The following is a 19,608-nucleotide window of genomic DNA, read 5'->3' as shown; positions in this document are numbered from 1 at the left end:
CCTTCCCCAGGGCCTTATGCCCGGCTGGCCGCTGAGTCAGCAACTTCAGGGCCTGGGCAGCCGTTCGCCCACTACTGTTGAGACTGTCCCTTACCACGTCTCACCCTTGAGATAAACTCCAAGCTCTAATTGCCCTTTATAGTTCAGGTGTTGCACTGAAGGATTTCATGCGCCCTAAAACTTTAAGTTTTAAAACCAGAATGATAGATCACCCTATACATGGCATCTTACATTTTATCTCCTTTAAAACTAATGTCCCGATTTCTACAATAGGACTTAAAGATTATTTTCTCTCTTCCTTATATACTCACAGCATTACACTTCAATCTTAGCCCTTCCCAGGTGTTTCTGTTTCCTTCACCAGATTCTTAGCATCTCATAGTTGTGGTCCTTGTCTCCTCCACAGTATCTAACTGGTGCTTTGCCTACCAGGGGTGTACTTAACTGTAGAAGTAAATCGTTGAGATACAAAATGAGTAAAGACTGACTCTGGGCGTCATAATGGACTAAATAAACAGTAGAAGAGATCATGTGATTCTCAGATGAATCAACAGGAGGATAACAGGAAATAGACTGAGATTTCAGCAAAAGAGAATTCCATGTATCAAAAAGCATCCTTTGACTGGAAGGATGGGGCGGGGGAAAGGGGTATATCTTGTAAAAGATTATGAAATCACCATTCTCAAAATCATTCAGCATTGTCCCACCATCGATATATCTCAGTTTAATATGAAGATTTTCTGCAATAAGGGCCGTGATGCTGGAGGCAGGGTTCAGGCAGGCATCTCCTGAATCCCAGTGGACCAAGAGGGATAGATGCCACATTTCCAGCAGAGTGCCACGCCCATTTTTTCTTTTTAACCAAGGCAGGATGGACTGGCTTACTGCTGTCCAAACTGTGCTTGTTGAGGTTTAGAAGTCAAGACTGTGACAGCATAAAGCTAACTAGCAGCAGATGATGGTGTTACATTATAGTTGAATACGTGTCCCACAAAGGATTTATCTGGGGACACGAAGACTCAGTGAATTACCATTTGCCATGGTCTTCACTGAAGAACCACAGCTCCAAAATCCTCCCTCCACCATGTGAATTGACCGTCTGCTCACAGTAATTGCAAATTCACTTCCAGGGTTCATAAAGTCTCCCTACATTCTTGAATGTCTTTGAAATGCCCCAGGCAACTGCTCTTCCCTCCAGTGGAGCAGCCACAACAGCTGTGGGATTCACCAAGCCTTGTCTCTGCTCCATTTCTGGCAGCAGGCAACAACTGCCAAGCCGCTCTCCAAAAACGCCTGCAAATTGTAAACCCATTAAGGCTTAACTCCTAGGGGACAACAAAGAGAGCTGCCTTTGAATGTGAGCTCTGTGTGGGATCACAGAGGCCTCTGGCACCTGGGCTTGTCCTCAGGGCCGGGGCAATCTGTAGGGAAAGTTACAAGCTGCTGAGGGAATATTTTCACAGGTTTTTCCGAACAAAGGGTTCTTTCTTCAAACCCTGTGCAACTCTTTCCTGATTGCTAATTAACCAAACCTAGTGAAAAACAGGCATTTTCTGTAAATAGCAGTAGTAAGTGTATGTGTGTGTGCACGTATGTGTGGTGTGGTTGATGTGCACTCTGATGTGTTTCTGTTTGTGTTTTTTGACACATGACCGAAGCCCTCTTTGGAATTTTTTTTAAATTTATTTTTGGCTGCACTGGGTCTTCGTTGCTGCGCGCGGGCTTTCTCTAGTTGCAGTGCGGGGGGGGGGGCTACTCTTCGTTGTGGTGCGCATGCTTCTCATTGTGGCGGCTTCTCTTGTTGTGGAGCACTGGCTCTAGGTGAGTGGGCTTCAGTAGTTGTGGCTCGCATGCTCTAGAGCGCAGGCTCAGTAGTTGTGGCACACGGGCTGAGTTGCTCCGCGCCATGAGGGATCTTCCCGGACCAGGGCTTGAACCCGGGTCCCCTGCATTGGCAGGTGGATTCTCAACCACTGCGCCACCAGGGAAACCCCCTCTTTTGAATTTGACAGGATGGTAAGGGGACTGTCACAAGGCATCTCACCCCTCTTAGTAATTTTTGCTATGTGCACATAGGCATGCTACTGTCTTTGAGTACTGAATATGCTTTGTGTTTTGCTTGAAGTCACCCCTCTCCCCTGAAGCTAAGGGTCTGTCTCACTCTGTCTCTCCTTGTTTCACCATTGCTCATCTATCTTCCCCTGTTTGCTTCCTTGGAGTCACTGTTTAGGAAGTTCCTGCTTGGTCCATCTGTCTTAACTTACTTCTTTGTTTACTTTCCCAGACGCTTTCTCACCCAGGAACCTTCCCTGTCGCATGTCTGTCGTATGTGGTATGCACTTGAACATCTGAAAGCCCCCTTTCCTCAGAAGCCCCTACAGGGCACTGGCACTCATTATAATGCTGACTCACCACTTGGTGCATGTTGCCACCTAGTCAAAGCCGGCCAGAGCCTGGTGGCCTTCTGGAACTGCTGGTGAAGCCTTCCAGATCCTACCTCTTTTAACTCAGCGTTTCCAGTTACATATTAGTTTTGTAAGTTTCACAATTCAGTATCCTGGAGTTTTGAAAGTGGGTTACATTTTGTTTATTTTATCCACAATTAAGGTGCTTATTGTGAGGTTATCTATCAATTCGATCTTTGCCTTACTGATATTCGATCAATAACTTCTCGTGTTAATTCTGGCCTTGGTTATGACTGTGATGGGGGAAAAAAGCTCTTCACGGGCCTCTAGTGGACATGTAGTGGAACTGCAGAAATCTTGTATTCAAATGTATGAAACTGGTGTGACCTAAAGGCCTGAGGCAATCCCCAAACATGTTCTTCATCAGATTTTTAATTTAATAGTATAATAGTGTGTTTGAAGGCATGGAAAATAAGAAAAATGGGGAAATCAAACTCTTGGGTGACTTTAACCGTAGGGTATTATCAACTTAATTGTTGCCTAACGGCAACTGGAATGAGTTTCTTTGTCCATTTAGTCTCTACTTTATAACAGCAGCTGAATTTTAACTTCAAATAATAATTGTAAATCAACTGTACTCTTAATTCATTTTTTGTCAATTTTTATCAAGATTTGAAATCTCTGATACTTTAATAGTTTCATAACTTAAATGTTTCATCTCAAAAGAGTTGGAAATAATATGCCTCTATAAAGACATGCGAGGGAAGTACTGTTGTCCATAGACAACCCCAGCCTTCTCCAAAGACCAGAATCCACCAGGTTTCTCTCCCAGCCTTCAGTGATCTTCCATGAGCTTTCCATGTGCTCTTGTTGCCATGGTGCTTCCTCTTATGCTCCCTTTGCCCGAAATAACTCCTCCCTTCCACCACCTCCTCACCTGGTGAAATTCTTCATATCCTTACAAACCCAAGTCAAATTCTATCTTTTATTTATAACTCCCCTCCACACCCCCACCTAACAGAGTTAAAAACTCCGCTCTGGGCTTCCCTGGTGGCGCAGTGGTTGAGAGTCCGCCTGCCGATGCAGGGGACACGGGTTCGTGCCCCGGTCTGGGAAGATCCCACATGCCGTGGAGCGGCTGGGCCCGTGAGCCATGGCCGCTGAGCCTGCGCGTCCGGAGCCTGTGCTCCGCAATGGGAGAGGCCACAACAGTGAGAGGCCCGCGCACCGGAAAACAAACAAACAAACAAAAACCTCTGCTCTGCTGTTCAGTTTTACTATCTACTGCGTGTTCAACCGCACATTCAATTTGTTATTTTAAGTTAACTTGCAAAGTATCTGTCTGTTTCTGCTGCTGGGCCTTGAGCTTTTCATCAATTAATACAGTGCTGTATTTTGCAGTTTTCTCATCATCACTCTATCTGCAGTCCCCAGCACAGCTCCTGCACTTAGTAGAGACTATTGGATTATTAGCTGTTCCTTGTGGTGCTAGTCCTGGGTAGAACTGGGAGCTGAGGAAGTACGCCACATCTCGTCCCTGGTGTCTCTGTTTGCATCCGGCGTCCTACCTCCCTTTTGCTCCCCTTCCACATTTCCAACTTAACGTCATTTCCAACTTAAAGTGATTTTAAGGACCTGAATTACCTTGTTCATGGTATTTGAAATGTAAACCTTATCTTGAATTTGAAATGAAATGCTTTGCCCTATGTCAAGCAAGTATGCTGGTGGGAGAGTTGTTTTGGGGGATGGAATCCTCGGCTCCAAATATAAAATAATGACTGTCTCTTCTCCCTAAGAATTAGACTAACTTCATTCGTTTGGAAGGGGGCTTCCATACTGCCTTTTCGGTTAAACTTGCAAAATATTTTCAAGGTATTGACTTGGAATGTAGTTCTGGAACAAATGAGCCCTATGTTTAAATCTGTATAGAGTTGAACCACCTGGGATCATATTTTGAGCTGTGTATGAGGACAGTGAGATTATTATGAGTCTATCACTGCAAGACAGACCTTGAGCTAGGATAGAAAGGACTGGGGATGAAACTTTGAAGAGGATGACTTTATGGGTAGCTATCTGCTGAGGGACAACTTGAGACTTCATGTCAAACACTTGAGCAAAGCTCACAGGTAGTGGATGAGACTGACTAAAAGCAACTGGCCACCACGGTGTCACTGAGGCATTTTGTAGGGCCCTTTAAGGCTATTAAAGTGGAATGGAGTTTGCTTTGTTGAAAGAGCCAACTTTGTTTTTGTTTAATAGTTTTTGGAGCTGAGGTTCTTAATCTGGTGACCTCTTATCTCTTTAAAACTTCAGAAATTATAAGAAAAAATGTATATACATATGACATGCATTTGGTGGGGAGAGCTTTGGAAAGATTCTTGAAAACCTAGAAAAGTTTAAGAATTACTATTTTAAGACATGATTGAAAGGTCATATGTTTTATAATATGGGTCATACTAATAGGCTTTTTATCTAAATATTGCCTGAAGTAGGCTGAATATTACATTTACACATATTGTCCAGTTGTTTGTTTACTAAATTCTTTTTTTGTTTGTTTGTTTTTTTGTTGTTGTTTTGTTTTTACTAAATTCTTTTAATTGGATAATTGAATTAAATTTGAAAACTACTGTCTAGATAACATAACACTTTTGGCAATAGCCAGGCACTAGCCTTTTACTAAAGACTTTCTGTACTTTTATGAGGCAAAAGTGAAGGAATTGGAATGATTAGTTGGATCGAAAGAATGATTTATTTTTATTTATTTTGTATTTTTTTGGTACGCGGGCCTCTCACTGCTGTGGCCTCTCCCACTGTGGAGCACAGGCTCCGGACGCGCAGGCTCAGCGGCCATGGCCCACGGGCCCAGCCACTCCGTGGCATGTGGGATCCTCCCGGACCAGGGCATGAACCCGTGTCCCCTGCATCGGCAGGTGGACTCTGAACCACTGCGCCACCAGGGAAGCCCAGAATGATTTATTTTTAAAAGAATGAAAGAGCACAGATAAAATTAATCTCTGAAAATAAGTTTTTTGGAACTTGAGCAAGCCATGGGGAGCAAGTGTTACCTTCAGTTATGTGGTTTTCTAAATTTGTAATCAAACATTACCATTAGTCATAGAAAGATAAAAGGAAGGAGTAAGATTAAACTATATATCTAAATATTTGCAAATATAAATTATCTTGGCAAGATGATTCTAGAAGGAAGACACATACTGATATAAAGGAATTTTATTTTAATTAAGGAAAAGATTTAAGAGAAGAATACAAGGCAGTATCTTATAAAACAAAAATATATCAGAGGTACTTATGTTGAGGAAATGAAAATGCTGTGTTTAATAATCTCTAAGATCATGATACAGTGATACTTCACGTATCCAAAATTCAGTATGTAGCAGCATCAGTTATATGGAAAAGACCTATACACAAAGCAGTGAAAAACACTGTCCTTGCAAAACCAAGGTTAAAACTGTGTATTAACCCTGCAGTGCATTGTCTGAACTGTTGTCCTCAGATAACTCTCTTAACATCTTTCTCCAGACTCTCGGAGCTGCCAGTAAATACTGGGTAATCTAGGACAAGTTGGATGTCTTCCACCAAAGCGTTTTGAGGTGACCATCAGATCTTAACTAAATTAGTCTGTGGTCTGTTTTCAGAAATGAAATTCTGTAATAATCCCAAAGTGGAAAATGGATTACTAATCCTCCTCTCTCTTTGAAAGTCATTGTTTACCAATCGTTTAATTTATCAGTGCTTTACAGACCAGTGATCAACACAAAATTAATTCAGTTTTAATGAGAGACAACCTGAGAACAAGTAAGAATTATAGCAGTTTGACTCAGGGCCACATTTCTTCAAGTCACCAATGCCTTCTCCCTGTGACATTATTCATTACCAAAGAGGAATCTTGGAACATCTTGCTGGTTGCTAAAAAAGTTCAAATGGCTGAGAATTTTTAGGGCTTTACCATATACATATGATATGGCTAGCACATATATCGTATTCTTTCTTCATCCCTAACATAGAGAACTATGAAGAAAAGGAAACATAGAAACCCAATGGACATGGACATGGACATTAAATATGCTGCAGGCAGCAGAAAGTACTTCTGGAAATGTTCTATATCTGCTAGTTATATATTAGCCTCGTTTATAAATGCTTGTAAAGTTTTTTTAAATCAAACATAATTTGCTTAATGTAATTTGTAACAGGAATTAATTCAAAAGAACATAATGAATACCTTCTAGCATCAAACACATGTGAGATGATGCAAAAAAGTAAAAAATGAATAAAACTGTTCTCAAGGAGTTCACAGTTTAGTGGGAGGACATCCCACATGCAGATAAAGAGTGGTGAATACTCTAGAAGCATGAGGAGGACATGCAGGTGGGGCCGGCTTCATGGGCACGCAGCCCTGCAGTTTGTGACAGGGCCCCGGGCTTAGACGTGCCGTTGGTTTAATGTTATGCTGTTGCCATCTTGAGATTATTAATAATTAATATAATTAAAAAATTAATAATTTTTTAATGTGGTAAAATATACATAACACTTGCCATCATAAACAATTTTAAGTATATTAAATGAACATTAAGTTTGGCAGATATATACAAATTCAGGAATTTTTAATTGTTTATTCAATAAAATAAGGAAGCATTGGTTATGAAAAAAAACATTAAGTTTTAAATGAACACTAAGGTCAGTAATGTTTAAGTATATTCACATTGTTATACATTGTTATACAACTGTCACCATCATGCATCTCCAGAACTCTTTTCATCTTGTAAAACTGAAACTCTGTACACATTAAATAACAACTCCCCATCTCTCCCTCCCCCCAGCACCTGGCAACCACCATTCTACTTTCTGTCTCTATGAATTTGACTACTCTAGGTACCTCATAGGAGTGGAAGCATACAGTATTTGTCCTTTTGTGACAGGCTTATTTCACTTAGCATATCTTCAAGCATATGTTGTAGCACATGTCAGAATATCCTTCCATTTTAAGGCCGAATAATATTCCATTGTATGAATATACCACACTGTGTTTATCCACTAATCCATTGATGGGCACTTGGGTTGATTCCAGTGCTGCTCCAAGCTTTGCCGTTAAGTAGACACTCAGTAAATGTTGATATCCTTTGTCTTTCTTTTTGGAAATAATCACTTCCTCGATTTACCTGCCTTGCTAGTCTGAGAGCTTCCTGATGGAAAGAACCATGCCTTATCTATCTTTGGCCCCAGCATAGTTTCTGGGCTGGTAATTTTTCAGTAAACCTGCATTTAAAAAAAATTAATGTTAAACATAATTTTGAAAAATTTTTATTGAGGTATAGTTGATTTACAATATTGTGTTAGTTTCAAGTGTACAGCAAAGTGTTTCAGTTATACATATATACATATATATTCTTTTTCAAATTCTTTTCCATTATAGATTATCACAATATATTGAATATAGTTCCTTGTGCTATACAGTAAATCATTATTGTTTGTATATTTTATATATAGTAATGTGTATCTGTTAATCCCAAACTGCTAATTTATCCCTCCCCTCCCCTTCGGTAACTGTAAGATTGTCTTCTATGTCTGTGAGTCTGTTTCTGTTTTGTAAATGAGTTCATTTGTATTATTTTTTTAGGTTCTACATATAAGTGATATCATATAATATTTGTCTTTGTCTGACTTACTTCACTTAGTATGATAATCTCTAGGTCCATCCATGTTGCTGCAAATGGCAATATTTCATTCTTTTTAATGGCTGAGTAATATTCCATCATATATATATATATACCACATCTTCTTTATACATTCACCCTTTAATGGACACTTAGGTTGCTTCCATGTCTTGGCTATTGTAAATAGTGCTGCTGTGAACATTGCAGTGCATGTATCTTTTCGAATTAGAGTTTTCTCCAGATACATGCCCAGGAGTGGGATTGCTGGATCATATGGTAGCTCTATTTTTAACTTTTTGAGGAACCTCCATACTGTTTTCCATAGTTGATGCACCAATTTAAATTCCCACCAATAGTATAGGAGGGTTCCCTTTTCTCCACACCCTCTCCAGCATTTATTATTTGTAGACTTTTTTTTTTAATAGTAGTAGTTTTTTGTTTGTTTGTTTGTTTTTTTAGATGTTGGGGGTAGGAGTTTATTAATTTATTTCGGCTGTGTTGAGTCTTCATTTCAAATTCTTTATTTTGGCTGTGTTGAGTCTTCGCTTCTGTGCGAGGGCTTTCTCTAGTTGCGGCAAGCAGGGGCCACCCTTCATCACAGTGCGCGGGCCTCTCACTATCGTGGCCTCTCTTGTTGCGGAGCACGGGCTCCAGACGCACAGGCTCAGTAGTCGTGGCTCACGGGCCCAGCCGCTCTGCGGCATGTGGGATCCTCCCAGACCAGGGCCCGAACCCGTGTCCCCTGCATTGGCAGGCAGACCCTCAACCACTGCGCCACCAGGGAAGCCCCTATTATTTGTAGACTTTTGGATGATGGCCGTTCTGACTGGTGTGAGGTGATAACCTCATTATAGTTTTGATTTGCATTTCTCTAATAATTAGTGATGTTGAGTATCTTTTCATGTACCTGTTGGCCATCTGTATGTCTTCTTTGGAGAAATGTCTATTTAGGTCTTCTGCCCATTTTTTGATTGGGTTGTTTGTTTTTTTGATATTGAGTTATGTGAATGGTTTGTATATGTGAACTGTTTGTCGGTCACATCGTTTTGCAAATATTTTCTCCCAGTCTGTAGGTTGTCTTTTAATTTTATCATTTCCTTTGCTATGCAAAAGCTTATAAGTTTGTGAAAATATTTTTTTAAACTCTTCCTCTTTTTTAAAAAATAAATTTATTTATTTATTTTTGGCTGCATTGGGTCTTCGTTGCTGCATGCAGGCTTTCTCTAGTTGCGGTGAGCAGGGTCTACTCTTTGTTGTGGTGCTCAGGCTTCTCTTGTTGCAGAGCACAGGCTCTAGGCATGCAGGCTTCGTAGTTGCAGCATGCGGGCTCAGTAGTTGTGGCTCACAGGTTCTAGAGCGCAGGCCCAGTAGTTGTGGTGCACCGGCTTAGTTACTCCATGGCATGTGGGATCTTCCTGGACCAGGGATCAAACCCGTGTCCCCTGCATTGGCAGGTGGATTCTTAACCACTGCGCCACCAGGGAAGTCCTGTGAAAATATTTTTAATGAAAATGTTTCTTATTTGGGGCTCAGCAGCATTCTTTCCAGCTGGGCTGCACTGCCCACTCTTGCTTGCTTTCTCTCTCTCTGAGATTTCCCCTTGAATCTTCCTGTTTTGGAAGAGCCATCTGATGATGGCAGTCACCCAGCACAGCAATGAGTGGAAAAGCCCTGAAGGACAGGTTTCGCCATGACTTGGATGGCTCTGTGGCCTACCACCCCTCACAAATGTCACTGTACGCTCTCAGCAGCCACACTGGCTTCTCATCCAGAACATAAGTGGTTCTTGGTCAAGTGGCACATTTGGCAGGAGCAGGCTGGATGGAGAGGTTTTTGTTTTTTTAATTAATTAATTAATTTTTGGCTGTGTTAGGTCTTCGTCTCTGTGTGAGGGCTTTCTCTAGTTGCGGCAAGCGGGGGCCACTCTTCATCGCGGTGCGCTGGCCTCTCACTATCGCAGCCTCTCTTGTTGCAGAGCACAGGCTCCAGACGTGCAGGCTCAGTAGTTGTGGCTCACAGGCCTAGTTGCTCCGCGGCATGTGGGGTCTTCCCAGACCAGGGTTCGAATCCGTGTCACCTGCATTAGCAGGCAGATTCTCAACCACTGCGCCACCAGGGAAGCCCTGGAGAGGGTTTTTGAAGGCACTGTGGAGGCAGGCAGTAGGAGGCTCTGAAGTCCTGAGGGTGAGAAAGTTTCCAGTTGGCCCTCCCCTCCCCAAATGCTCAGTTTGCACATGTCACCAAAAACATTGAACTGGGGAGATGGGAGGTGTCTTTTCAAATCTCGTGTCCCGGGCTTCCCTGGTGGCGCAGTGGTTGAGAGTCCGCCTGCCATTGCAGGGGACGCGGGTTCGTGCCCCGGTCCAGGAGGATCCCACGTGCCGCGGAGCGGCTGGGCCCATGGGCCATGGCTGCTGGGCCTGCGCATTCGGAGCCTGTGCTCCGCATCGGGAGAGGCCACAGCAGTGAGAGGCCCGCGTACCGCAAAAAAAAAAAAAAAAAAAAAATCTCGCGTCCCGTGGGCTATGATGGATGGAATACAGTGAAATATTACCAACCATGTTCTTCATCCCAAGAAGCTATCCAGTTCATCTATGGTTTTGGAATGGCCTGCATTCCTTTGAAGACACCTAGAAAGTGAGATTTCTCTACTTCCTGTCGTCTTCCAGTCCCACAGTTTTTCAATCATGTCTAACCCATGAAGTAACCACATCTCCAAAGCGATGAAACTGACCTCAAATATGAGGACAATTATCATGTCCAAGCATCATGCCTCCAAACTCTGACTTTTCCATGGTCAACAGAACAGAGAGTGTCACTAGGTTTGGTATATATTAAAAAAAAAAATCATGATATGCTACAAAGTGAATGGTCAGATGTTACCTAGAGGTCACTGTGTGGAGGGTTTGCTGAGGATTGAAATAGAAGATGAACCTTTACTGGTTTTGTTTTGTAGAAGTTATGCTGATATTAGCCTTGTGGGGTAAAGATGGGCTAGGAAAAATGAAGGCCATGCCTCAAGCTTGGGCACTTTAGCACACATATGTCTGCTGATGACGCATGTGGTCTTTTATGGAAGAGTCCTTAAGTGAAAGCAAGATTTCACCAATCAGAGACTAGCAGGCTCAGCTCTTGGTTCCCATTTTCCCCCCCAATACTAATTCTATTCCTGAATTCTCTGATGCAGTCGCTTCTGAGTTGGGTGAAGCATTTTCTTGTTCTCTAGATAGAGCAATGTTTTGTGTGCCTTAGGAGAAAAACTAGTTAGAATCTAATGCTTCCAAAGGATTTGAACAAGGTTTAGTTTCCCTGTATACCAGCCTCTTTCCTGATTATTGTACACATTTTTCATATGAGATCAATAGCACCTGAATCTCTTGACAGTAAAGGCCACCTTAAAACTCAAAATATGTGTGGTATTTTAAAGAGCATCCTAGTTGTTTTAAAAACACAAACAATGTACAGCACTGTGAATGTTTGGTCTTAGCTACCATTACAAGAGAAGGGAGGGTGTGTGTGTGTGTGTGTGTGTGTGTGTGTGTGTGTGTGTGTGTGTGTGTGTGTAAGGTGATGGAAAAGAAAGTCTGGGACTCATTAAAAACTAGGGTTTTTTAATAAGTTCTGAAGTCATTGAAGGTTGTAGCTGGCTGAGGTAGTTATCACTCAGTGCTGATGTTCCTGGGTTAGGATTATTGGCAGCATTATAGTAGAGTAGCTAATCTTTTGTGGCCAGTACTGCTTGCCTGTGTTGATAAGTATGATTAACAACTTTAGAAACCAAATACATAGGCAAATGCCTTATAGCTGCCAGGAATGCTCATGGCCACCCATGCATCACAGCAAAACGAGAAACAAGTTCAGGATCCTAGTATGCCTGAGCCTTTTAGATAAGTATGCCTCCAAGTTTGGTTTTGAAGTTGGTTTCAATCAAATCATGTAGAGCTCTTGTTAGAAAGCCGTCAGATGTGAGCAAAAAAGTGAGGAATGTGCTTTTGGTTTGCAAGGTTGTAAAAAGATGCTGCTCATGATAATTTCAGAATGTACTTTAAGTCTGCTTTTGTTCTGAAAATTCGAAGTGAACTTTAAAAAGATCCAAGACTTTTATTTTTTTAGAAATTTCATTGCATTAAAATGCACATGCATCAAAAATTGCATAATCCAATTTTTTATGGTAACCCTGAATAAAAGTCAAAACTTTAGGCTACATACAAATTGAGCAAGGCAATGATAGGTGACATAATCTTCAAAACAGTGGAAGAAATCCAGTTTAGAAAGTGATCAGCCTGACCTGTCAGGTGAGCAGGGGCTTTGTTCCTCCAACTGCAACTTCATTGTTGCTGCCATTAGCATCATAATTAAAGCAGGCCTCTGTGTTTCACCCAGGGATTCTGGATTTTTCCACCCAGAATTAAAGATAACACCATCTAAAATGTAAACCAGTATAATAAGGTCAAGGGTTAGTAAACAGTAGGAGTGAAAGGAAAAGACAAGCATGGGATTAGGGTAGACAATCCTGAAGCACACTGGTACCAGTTTCCAAGAGGCAAATCCATTCTTGCAGAATTGTCATGTACACTATGCGTGAAGTTGGCATCGCCCCAGCAGGTAGTGTATACTTTCTGCCCTCCTGTTGACTTTCTCTGGTCTCAGCTGCTGAATGCCAGAACTTCGTATACCTTTCCTACCACAAGAGTGCCAAAGTAGGTTCCATTTCTTGGCAACAGAAACCACAGGCCAGCTCTCCAGAGCCTCAGATTTGTAGGAAAGATGTTGCTATGATAAAGATTCCTTTTTTTTTTCTTTGTCATAGCTTATATCCTTCTGAGCCTGCTTTTGTGAACAAAGTTATTCTTGCACCACATGATTTTGTTTTCTCCATTTTCAATACAACTTTTCAATGCACAGTCGACTTTTTGCTGACAAGATTTTCCCCCCATCACTCCCTCTTTTTTTCTAGGTAATGTAAACCAAAAGTTTATAACTTTTGGAATTTTACAAATATTGAAGTAGAAATCCTACATGTACAGTGGAACATCACATAGATAAGGCAGTGCTGACATTTTTAAACTGTACCTGATGTGGAATTAAGTTCTTATCATTTGAATTCCATGTACAGTTGTCATTGCTCCTTCGGTTCATTCAGAGCCCAGCTGCTGCAGATGTGCAGTCAGACTTTTATTATGTAATCCTTTCAGATAAAGAAAGTTAAAAAAAAAAAATCAGAGTCAGTAATCCAAGTAGCCAAGCCAATTACCTTGATTTGCTTCAAAATGAGAATATATCAGAGATGGGGGTAGATTGCTTCCACCTGAAAACATAACTTCACAGAACTTTCCATGTTAAACAAGACTTACTAACAACAAAGAAAAAATTCGTAATTTTATAATGAAAAGTAACTTTTCCCCAGAAAAAGAAAAGGGATTAACGGTAGTAGAAATTATATGATCTCTCTCTCTCTCTCTCTCTCTCTCTCTCTCCCCCCATATATATATATATATATATTATTGTATTTATTTATTTTTTTTTACCTGTTTAGAAATATTAAATGCTAGAAAAGGGATTTGGGGAGAGTTTGTTTTTAGAGCACAATATAAACTCGGGTTTGTTTGGCTTTCAACATTACCTGGAATGTTTGCTACTGAAATTGTGTTGGAGACACACACAGTATCCTGAGAACCTGAAAACCACAAGTTGCAACTTGAAAATGGGCTCCATGACCCCAGAGACTGTGGGAAGTCACAGAGCCCTCATGGTGCATTCCTGCTCCTGCCTGTGCCTGTCTGCAGGACCCCTGCAAACTAGCACGTGTTGCTGCTTGCTTATGCTTCGAGGGCACGTGCACCCAAACAACTCAATATCCAGATCTGAAAGTTCGACATTTCCATTGCCATAAGTAAGAGAAACTCAACAGTAGAAGGTGGTATTTATTTTCTGCTTAAAATGCAGTAGAAAAAAGGCAGGCATACTCCAGATACCTGTGTGCATGTTAGAAGGACAGTCTGTCACCTGCAGCAAGTAAAGGAATTGAATTCCACTCAATTACTTTTTTAACTTATGAGTTTGTGTTTTCACTCATTCATCCATACTGCCCAGGATGTAAAACTATTGGAGAGGAACAGAAGGGACAGGTCTGTCAAGTGACCCACCCAGAAAAGCACAGGTGTGTTTCTGACTCCATTCTGGAGCAGTGCTACTTCTTTGGTCTGGCCTCCCTGGTACCAGACTTTTGACTAAATAGTCACTGGGGTTCCATTGGATTAAGCCTAGTAGCTTTCTTATTGGTTCATCTGAAGATCTCCAAGACTGTTAAGTGAACAAAATAAATCTTTGGATAATACATATAATATGACTCTATTTATGTAAGAATAATTATCTCATGGGTGTGCAATATGGGTGTATGTACATATATGTAGAAACATATGTGTGTATATTTTACACGTGAAATATGTGTATGTATATATTATATATACATAAAAAGTTATACATATATATTACATATATATAAAGTTCGGAAAATAGACACTAAACTGTTAATAGTGATTACCTCCAGGGAGGGAAGTAGATTTAGGAGTTGGGGATATAAAAGGGACTTTTGTTTGAATTTTTTAAATGAGCATTATTTGGTGTAATTAAAATATTTTAAAGAAAAAATATTTAAAGTTTACTTTTATTAGTTATTAAAATGTATTAGATAGTCTTTGATTTTACTTTGAGGATAACAAAAATTTACTAAAAACGATTGAACCTATACTGCAGGATGAGACCTTTATTTTCATATTTATAATTATATTCATAACATAAAGCAAATAATGTGTAGTCCATTTCTGATGTGTTTCTTCTAGTTTCTTTTTGCCAAGAAATTGGTGAATTACTTAGAATTCAAGATCTAAACCAGATATCACCAAAAGAAACATCTTTGTCCTGGGCTTTTTGGTCAGCAAACTTTGAACTTTTGCTGACCTGTGGGTTCCATGCCCCATGCTGTCTTTAATGGTGAACAAAAATGGTCAGATTGGTCCTGCACAACTCTTAGGTTCTTTTTTGCCTGATAATGGTAGCCAAAGAAGAACTTTTGAGGCAAAAGAGGGTCAACTACTCTCCCCCAAACCTCACAACCAAGTCATATTGATAACTCAATGTAGGACCAAATTCTGTCAGGTATATAGACATTTATTAACAAGCAAACACCCCTCCCCCAACATAAATCGATTCATGTAACCTGTGTGCAAGCTTCAAGGAGTCCCAGCTCTTCGCTTTCCTTTTAAATGCTCAACCACGGCCTTATATAAAAGATTCAAAAGAGGCTTGAGGCAAACACCCAGATTCCAAAAACAGATTGTCTCACCCTTATAGCCTGCATCAGGCAAGCAGAATCTTCTAGAAGTCATGGCTGTGGGAGTGAACTAAAATTATCAAATTGGTTGTGCACAACTCTTAGGTTCTTTTTGGTAAATAAGGGTGGCCAAAGAAGCAAGTTTTGAGTTAAAAGAGGATCAACTACTACTCTCACTAAAACCTTATAACCGAATCATACTGATTACATGCGTAGGACTATTTAAGGATTTAGACTACGGCATTATCACCAGAGGTGCAGGTAAAGGTCTTACTGGATTTTTACACCGAAATACTTTGAGCCAGTCTGTACTTTTGAACACCTTAAGTCCACCAAGCATGCTAGGCAACGTAACAATTTTCACCAGTTGAAACCCATTTTTGACACTCAGAATGGTAGCTGGAGATTGTTGATGGAGAGGTGGTACCAGCAGGGTTTGTAACAGCCAGTTCTGAAGTTCAGGCTCCCTGTTTAGAAAGCCAGCTAGTCTCAGACTTTGAATGCTTCATCAGACGCTAGCAGCACCGGGGTTATAGCTTTACCTAAATAACACACATGTAACATCAACCATATATACTCAAGTGCTTTAAAATAAATTACAGATGAGTACTGCAATTAGCTCTCCTTACAGAGGATTCTGTTTCTTGAATTGCAATTGATCAGATTCAACCCTTTAAGTGTAGTTGTATTCACCTATATTTTTAAGTTCTCACTATGGAATGATAGATAACACCTATTGAATGTTTATGCCATGCTCTGTTCCCAGCATCTTACATATATTAACCCACTTAATCTTCACAACACCCTTAAGAGTTGTACTATTGTTATCCATTTAACAAGGAGGAATCTCAAGTAACTTGTCCATGCTCACACAGCTTGTACCTGGCAGAGTCAAGATAGAACCCAGGCATCTGGGACATGAAGTTCAGTTTTTTCACTGCATGGAAGAGAGAAAATACTCTAGACCATGAAGCCATACTGCCCTCACCAGCTGCAAGATCCTACTTTTAATTTGCTTTGCACAAATTCTGCACACGAGGCAAGTTGTCTGTATGTTAAGTGAGAAAGGCTCTTCCCGTGATGTGCTGCATTCCTCTTTAGAGTCCCCATTTTCTCAGTATGCTTCCCTCTCTACAGAGCTGATGAGAAATGTTTAATCGTCAGACCTGGCTCTGTGCAAAAAAGAAAACAAAATCCCCGAGGAGCCATATCCATTACCTTTTGGATCAATGCAGCGCCCTTTCAAACAACACACAGCTGCCACAGACCCCCAGGGTCTGCTGTTGAAGTTTCACACCCTTTCTATGAGGCTGGACTTTACTTCTTGTATGTGATCATTAAAGATGTCTGTGGTTGAAAAGAAGGGAATTGATGATTGAAGTATCAGTCCCTAGCTTAAGGATTACAAGACTGAGGACCAGCAGATCAGTCCTAATTATTATTGCTGTGCTTCATGTATGCACTTGCACTGTACTTACACCTGGGCATGGATATTGCTTGTGATGCTTAGCTGACTTCTTATGCCCAGGGTTTGATAAAAATGGGAAGCTTCAGATGTTGTGCCATTTGCCTTGCCAGCTGGTATAATCCTTAAAAACATTTTTGTCCAAAACATGGATGGTGTTCCTTTTCTTTTATTTATTTATTTATTATTATTTTTTTTTTTTTTTGCGGTACGCGGGCTTCTCACTGTTGTGGCCTCTCCCGTTGCGGCGCACAGGCTCCGGACGCGCAGGCTCAGCGGCCATGGCTCACGGGCGCAGCCGCTCCGCGGCATGTGGGATCCTCCCAGACTGGGGTGTTCCTTTTCAATTACTGATTTGCCCAGGCACATGGGGATTGGGCTTTTGACCGTAACATGGGCAGGGGTGGATTAGGCAGGTTTCTGGCATCTTCAAGTTGATGGTTGTGAGCAAAGCTGACACATGCATATGGGTAGGTTATACAGTGCACAGCCCTAGGTTGACCTGGTTCTGGGGAAGACAGGTGCCAGTTTGAAAGTAAAATCCAAATCCTGAGGTCCCCACCCAGTACTCATTCCACTCCCCAATATTTTCCTTCTTTTGCCATAAATTCACTCCTTGCCTACAACTTCTCTCTCTTCTACACATATTCCTTAACCACTGACAATCTGGTGCCTATCACTAGCCTACCTCAGCTTACATCAGCTTTCCTGTAACTGCATACGTATTTTAAATGCCTGCATATAGAAGTTCATTATATGAATGTACCTTAATTTATTTGTAAGTTCCCTATTGGTGGGCACTAGGTAGTTTGCAATCCTTGGCGATTACAAACAATGCTGAAATTAAAACTTGTATTTGTTTGTATATCTGTCTGCAAATATCTCCAAGAAAAATTGCTTAAAGTGGGATTTGCTTTGACTCATTTCCTTTGACTCTCTTACCTATGCAGCTGCCTCTAGCACCCTTCCTTTTTTTACCCTCATCCTCCAAGTTCGAGTATTTATGACCTCTGGCTTAAATTATTACAATAGCCTCCTAAGTGGGTCAGGCTGCCTACTCTCTCCTTTATAATCCATCCTAAATATGGTTTCTAGATCTCACTGCTCAGATTATGTTACACTTACGCTCAAACACTTCCAAAGGCTCATGATTGCTGATTGAACTTAGTGTTCACTCCCCACACCCCCTCCCAGCATTCAAGTCCATACCACAGTATGGTTCCTCCTTGGTGCTGGAGTCTCATACCCCATGGTTCTCCCACACGTTCCCTGTGCTTCCACAGAACCAGGTGGTTCACTACTTCTGGAGCTTGCCTTGCCCCTGTCTCTGTGCCTTCGAGCTCACTCTTTACTGTGGGAGTGTCCTTCTCTTTGAAGTGTCCTCCCTCATCTCTTCCCATGCAAATCCTTCCCAAACTTTAATGCTACCACCCTAGTCATGTTTTCTGGATTCTCCCACCCCCATCATCTAAACTAGATATGACCTTTCGGCCTTGAGCCCCCAGCTGCACTCTTCCTCTCCTCCGCTGTTCTCATATCCTGTTTTGGATTGTAATCCTTCGTGCGGTGGTAAACCTGCTGCTGGAAGCATGTATCTGAGGTGCCTAGTAGAATGCCTTGCACATTGTAGGTTTAAAAGAGTATTCATCAGGTTAGATCTTCGCAGTTGGCAAATTCTCTTATCCCAAATTGGTATCATTCTTCAGTTTGTGGGAAAGAGATCATACACCCAAGACATTGAAAGTACATTAACTTTGCAGTGTATTCAGTCGAGAGCTCAGAAATGCACTGGCAGTGAGGAAGCAGGTGGTATAGGGGCAGGAGCACATCTCATCCGCCTTTCCTTACCATTGGTGGCGTCCACAGCTGCCCTTGACCCAGCCCACATGCAACAGGGCTCCTCTGGATTTGGAAAGCTGCCTTCTTGCCAGCCACAGCAAACAAGGACTTGCATCCCTGATTAGGAAGAATTCACCCTAACAGTCCCTGTACTTTCATTAAAGGGATGTTTACCAACACCCTGGTTCTTGAGTCATGCTCATTGTCAGCAGATGACATTCTCATGGGAGGAAGTGAGGAAGGGGAGATGGTCAGGGGTGAGTGTAGAAAGCTGGACCAGATCAGGGGTCCACAAACGAAGCTCCTCTCTTTCCAGTGACCCAGAAAGCCTCTTTCCCCACAAAGCCCAACCTCGCATTTGACAGAACTGGAAGGACATACAGGTAGTCTCAGCCTTGAAGAATCTGATTTTCCAACTTCAACCTTGGGCTTCTCATAATCATCTACAGTTCCTCCTTTACAGTGAGTGGCTCTATCTAGCTCAGTTTCTCATTTATTCAACAGACACCAATTGTGTATGTCCCTCCTCTTAAGGGACTCACAGACAAATGACAGATGACGGTTCCAGGATTCTTTTGTGAAAATGTGGAAGGAGAACTAAGGTTTCAGACTTACTACTCAACCCCACTCTGACCTTTGCTCACCATGTATGCCCTCACGATAGAGTTCAGATGTCCAAAGTCTGTTACTGTTTTCCTCAGCATGCACTTTATACCCTGCACGTTATTCCCAGAATTTTTTATCTTTAGCTTTCCTTATCACAGGCAGTGGTATTTTGTTTGGTACCATCCTTTGCCAGATTAAATATTTATACTTATTTAATATTCTCTCTGTTATTGAAAAGAACAATACAAAAGTTGAATAATAACAACACAGTATTTTATCATCTTAATTTAA

The 19,608-nt window shown here is 41.4% G+C and overlaps 1 protein-coding gene across 6 annotated transcripts in view; it reads left to right on the top strand.

The window, feature by feature from the left end:
• STARD13 (StAR related lipid transfer domain containing 13) overlaps positions 1-19,608 on the top strand; it is a 324,501-nt gene that overhangs the window by 190,398 nt on the left and 114,495 nt on the right. The window lies entirely within an intron of this gene.

Source organism: Mesoplodon bidens (genome assembly GCF_964165515.1).
Source record: "Mesoplodon bidens genome assembly, chromosome: 17".
Taxonomy (NCBI): Eukaryota; Metazoa; Chordata; class Mammalia; order Artiodactyla; family Ziphiidae; genus Mesoplodon; species Mesoplodon bidens.
This window is presented reverse-complemented; position numbering and strand designations above follow the sequence as displayed.